Below are 6,000 nucleotides of genomic sequence, written 5' to 3' on the forward strand. Positions count from 1 at the left end.
AATTCTTATTTCTTCCTCTGCAAAAAATTTCAAAGTCTTATGCCTGTATTAGAAAAGAGCATTATAGTTACTTAGAAATAATTAAATAGAAAAAACCAGAAATTACTGTTGCATTTTTAGTTGGAAATAAGTCATTTGTTAAAGTTGAGTGGTAAAATATCAATGCCTGTATTTAGTTACATTCTGAGTTCAAATTCAATTAGCAATTGACCATGTTATGTTGTTCATCCCACACAGGTTGATAAAATTAAGTACAAATACTGGGCTAAGATCAAGTCAATGACTGCATCTTGCAAAACTTGTGGGTTTGTGTCTTAACATTTTTCAACATACTCTCATTTACTCTTTTACTTGTTTCAGTCATTTGACTGCGGCCATGCTGGAGCACTGCCTTTAATCGAGCAACTCGACCCCGGCACTTATTCTTTTGTAAGCCCAGTATTTATTCTATCGGTCTCTTTTGCCAAACTGCTAAGTAACGGGGACATAAACACACCAGCATCGGTTGTCAAGCAATGCTAGGGGGACAAACACAGACACACAAACACACACGCATATACATATATATATATATATATATATAATATATATATATATATATATATATATATATATATACACATATATACGACGGGCTTCTTTAGTTTCCTTCTACCAAATCCACTCACAAGGCTTTGGTCAGCCTGAGGCTATAGTAGAAGACACTTGCCCAAGGTGCCATGCAGTGGGACTGAACCCAGAACCATGTGGTTGGTAAACAAGCTACTTACCACACAGCCACTCCTGCGCTTATATACATGCTTTTTTTGACTTTAAGTATATGGAGATATTTAGATATAATTTTTTTCTGTGTAAGTGTTTGGGTTGGCCAAACAGTCTGTTCAGCTATTTGCTGACACTAAACTTCAAGCACTCTAATAAGAAGCTGACTTCAGTCTGCTCCTTGTGCATGCACATTTGACATTTCATCATAGTTTGATGTGAACTTGCAGTGAAGTAGGTTTTATTTTGTGTGCGTAAGATCACCTTGAAAATTGGAGAATCAAAACTAGCATCACTGACATCTCATGCTTTTGTATTTTTAAAAAGGCAACTAAATGGCAGAAATCTGCAGGAAGATATGCATTGTGTATGGAGATGTTGTTGCAGAATGTGTGTGCCAGAAGTGGTTTACAAAATTCCAATCAGGAAATTTTTCTGTTCAAGATGCACCTCACTTTGGCCTGCCAGCTGAGATTAACAGGAACACCCCTACCCCATCCTTTATATGACTAGGATGATGGCAGATATTCTGCAAATATCCAAATTTTGTGTTGAAACCCATCTGCCCCAACACGGTTATGTCAGCAGGTTTGCTGTTTGCATCTCACATCAGTTGAATGAGGCTAACCTCACCCAATGGATTTTCATTGAGCTACTAGTTTGATGAGTTCCATCCGAATGGCTTACCTCACTATCTTAATCAATGAGGAAGAGTCTCTATGTTAGGGATATCAAATATTTAACACACAACAGTGTTTAATCTATCCTTCATAATCTGAATTTCTTGAAAAAAATTTAATCATATTTTTAATTTAAGAATATTCTGTAATCTAGCTTGCATTCAGAGCCAGAGCCACTTAAGTGGAATCGTGACTAACATCAGTTCTGATTAATCAAATCAATACACCTTGGGGAATCATTTATTTCAATTAATGAAAAAAATGCTTATGAACCCATATACTAAAAGATGTAGGCTGTTTCTCCTTCACTTTGTTTATATATACCAAGCCAAACAAGTTCCCCCACCTCACCCTAAATTTACACACGTTTTCATTTGAATAATATCAAAAGACTTTGCAGCTGAAACAGAGCATAATTTCTATCAAGCAATGATTTTCTCAAGAATCCAGCCTGCAAAACTAAATGAATTTGACAACCCTGCTCTATGTGGTTGATCAACTACTAGAATAAACAACTGAATCTCCCTTAAATCAAGTCATAGCATTTTAAAAGAGGAAGGTCATATAAATAGATGTAAAATATCTAAAAATATATATTAAATGGTCACTGCTGAAATGTCATTAACCAAAAGTCTGTCTGATCAGAGCGAACTTATATTAAATAACAACACCTTCCACCATATGATATGAAAGTTTAATTGGCAACCAGCCTTGATAGTGTCTTATTAACTTTAAGGCCCTCCAAAGTTGACTTTTATCATTGCTTGCTCGTGATATATTTCAATATAAGAAAACATTCAAATGACCCTCATTCACACAAAAGGCAATCTTTTTAACTCCACTAACCTATTGCCTTGATTTCCAACATCTCAAATCTAACAGTGACTGAATGAGTATTCCCATCATCATGGTTACATGATCTGCTAGAAATAGAACCTAGTCTCTCTCTAAATCATCTTCATATTCCCTTCAGGATATATAGGGTCAATGGACCCTGAGTTTTCTGCAACTTGATTTACTCTTGGAGTTGATTCCTTTTTCCTCTTTGCGTATGCTCATAAGCAGTGATGGTTTATGCTCCTGGTTGCTGACCCAGACACTCCACCCAGTTATATGCTGGTATAGCTGTGGACACAGTAGTTAGTATCTTCTAGAAATATGCTTTAACAAAATCTAAGGAGTTCCTCACTGCCAGTGGTCATGCAACATGCTGGGTACTAACCCCAAATTTCTGAGTTCCTGCACTAAACCTAATAGATTCCGTCAAACACCTTCTTCATCACTGTGAGTATCTCCCTCCTTATAGATGATCAGTATAGCGCCTTTAATCAGATTTATTTTATAATTCCTTTCTCACATTACACAGTACTGAGTAATGTAACACTTTGACAAAAGCAATGTTATTACATTAGACATCAACAAAGTCCTCTACTGTGTCTGGCATAAGAGCCTTCTAGCAAAGTTACCACAGCCTATCATCACTTAATTAAAGTACACATTAATTAATGTGTCCTTTTTATTGATAGTAGATTGATGTAAGAAGATTTAGCTGTTATTTCTAGCAGGTTGAAGAACCTCATAGAAGATCTTTTTGTTGGCCCAGAAATTGTGCGTGTGTAGCTGAAATATTTTCTGGCCATTTATGTCAAGCTGGTTTGCTAAAATATCTCTCACAATGCTAAGTGCTATCTCTCCATCATTATACTATCTTTCCATCTTTCTCTGTAATTTTGGTAGGCTTGTGCCAAGAAAGTGACTTTACATGATCATTCGAGTTGCTAGAAATAGCACCCAAATTTTATCATCGTTATCATTATCATTTAGTATCAGTTTTCCATGCTGGCATGGTAGATGCACGTGGCTTAGTGGTTAGGGTGTTGGACTCATGAGTATAAGATTGTGGTCTTGATTCCTGGACCAGGCGACATGTGTTCTTGAGCAAAGCACTTCATTTCACGTTGCTCCAGTTCACTCAGCTGGCAAAAATGAGTCCCATCTATGTGGGGAGTATATATGCCATGAAACCTGGAAACCAGCCCTTATGAGTTGGTATGACTTAAGGTAACTTTTACTTTACATGGGTTAGACAGTTTGACTGGGATTGGTAAGCCAGAGAGCTGCACCAGGCTCCAGCCTGAACAGGCTTGGTTTCTATGGCTGGATGCCTTTCCTAATGCCACCCACTTTATAGAGTGTACTAGGTGCTTTCTAAGTGGTATTGGCACTGGTATGAGTGCTTTCTGCTTGGAACTGGCATGGGTGCTTTTTATGTGGTACCAGCAAGTGAGTTTAAATCGTAACAATCAGAATTGTTAAATGAATATTTTGAAAAAAAATCTCAGAAGCATCATTACAATCAATTGTTTATTGATGAACATTATTATAACAACTTGTACTGATTATAACTCACTTTATAATAAATTGATATTTTACTTCTGCATTTCAGAGAATTATCAGATGTGGATGAATTTTGCATTAAAACTATATATAATTTTCAAATAACTGTATTGGAATGATTGAAATAGCAAGAGTATTTCTGATGGTTTTAAAATTTAAGAGACTATGTGAGGAAAATGGTGATATAGTATGAAAAAATGGTACCTGTGTTTTGAGTCCAGAGAATACAAGTAATTCCTAAAGTTAGATTGATGAATTTGTCTGATGAGACAATTGATTAAAATTAAAATTTTAATCATTCTAAGTATTGAGATAATTCATCAATTTGATTAAAGGAAAGATTGTAAAAAATATAAGTGAGGATATTTTGAGACGGTTATTTTTCTTTTCTAAAAGGATTTCTTTGAAGATCTTTGACTTCATAATTAACAAAAAAATTTCTAATTTATTTGAGATTTAAAAAAAGAAAAATTATTCAGAACAGACTGCTCCTCGTGTACTTTACATGTCCTTCCCTGATGGCTATGGTTGATGCACTTAATTAAGTGCAGCTTCAAAACTGCACTTAACACTTTGATAAGTTCTTTGTCTGGAGAGGAAGGATTCAGCAAGTATCAAGTGCAGGCTTCAAGAAGGTGACACATTAAGAATAATGAGAGGTGAAAAAGAAGTAGATGGATCAGGTGGGCTTGGTGGTGATAGCCATATAACTTGCCGGTTTAGTGGAGCAGAATCTATTAAAGTAGCTGAAAGAAATAAGTATGTCAGTGAACTAGTAGATGTTATGTAGTGATAAGTGAATCATTGCCAGTTGGCTGAACGGTCTTTTTTGTGGTCTTGGACAATGTTTCTCATAGGGAGAGGGATGAACATAAGGAGTGTAAAGTGGGACAAACAAAAGCAGAGAAAGGAAAGTATATTTTATTGTACTTCCAATTTTAACATCATGGCAAAGAAAAAAAAAATTATAAGGATGCAAATGTTATATTATCTTCTCATTAATAAGGAGCAGAGGCACAAAATAATCTTGCTAATATTTGGTGGAGTGGATTTGGTATTTGTCATTTTGAGAATCTCTGGTCTAAAGTGTTTCTGTTTGTCGTAGTAATTACACTGTTCTAAATATGTGAGCAATACTTCAGCATGGGTTACATTTGAACTTCAGAGACAGCATCTGATTAGAATTAATGGAATGAGATAATTGGACCTTCATAATTTGACAAGGTAGACTAGGCATTCAACCTCTTTTGGCAACAGTACATTTGGTAATAACAGCAAACACACAGAAATATATACATATAGGTAAGGTGAGAGAGACATTGCACATACATACAAACATAAAACAACCCGCTGTGCTTACCTTGGATCGTAGGGTAACATGCTATGCTTGAGGAGACCTATTGAGTCAAGTACATCAACATCAAAATAAATATCAAATGGAAATTGTAGTTGTGATACCTGTGCCAGTGGCACGTAAAAAGTACCATCTGAACATGGCCGATGCCAGCGCTGCCTTGACTGGCTTCTGTGCTGGTGGCATGTAAAAAGCACCAACCGATTGTGGCTGCTGCCAGCCTCCCCTGGCACCTGTGTCGGTGGCACATAAAAAGCACCCACTACACTCACGGAGTGGTTGGCGTTAGGAAGGGCATCCAGCTGTAGAAACACTGCCAGATCAGACTGGAGCCTGGTGCAACCTCCTGGCTTCCCAGACCCCGGTCGAACCATCCAACTCGTGCTAGCACAGAAAACGGATGTTAAATGATGATGATGATGATGATGATGATGATAACTGGATGCTCATGCACATAAACAAAGGGTGAGAACAAGAGAAACATTAAACTGTGTGATGTCAAGTCAGCATTGAATCAATGAATCCAAAATGATGGTACCAAAATGGCCGTACCAAAACGTCTGATATCCTAGAACTGAAGTATTTTTTAGCTTTAGAGATGAAATCGAGTCTTTGGAGTTTGGTTTTGGCAATGTTACAAATGTGTGGTCTTTCCATGAAAATGGTTATTCAATTATAGCATGATAAGTTCAAGGGTATTAGCAGTGTGTTGTTTGTGTGAGGATAGTGAGGCACAAGACTGTTTTCTTGCTCCATGTAATGATCATGTCTTGGTACTGTTGAAGGATGGTTTCAATCTCTCTATGA

This window comes from Octopus sinensis, linkage group LG1 (genome assembly GCF_006345805.1).
Source record: "Octopus sinensis linkage group LG1, ASM634580v1, whole genome shotgun sequence".
In the NCBI taxonomy this organism is placed as follows: Eukaryota; Metazoa; Mollusca; class Cephalopoda; order Octopoda; family Octopodidae; genus Octopus; species Octopus sinensis.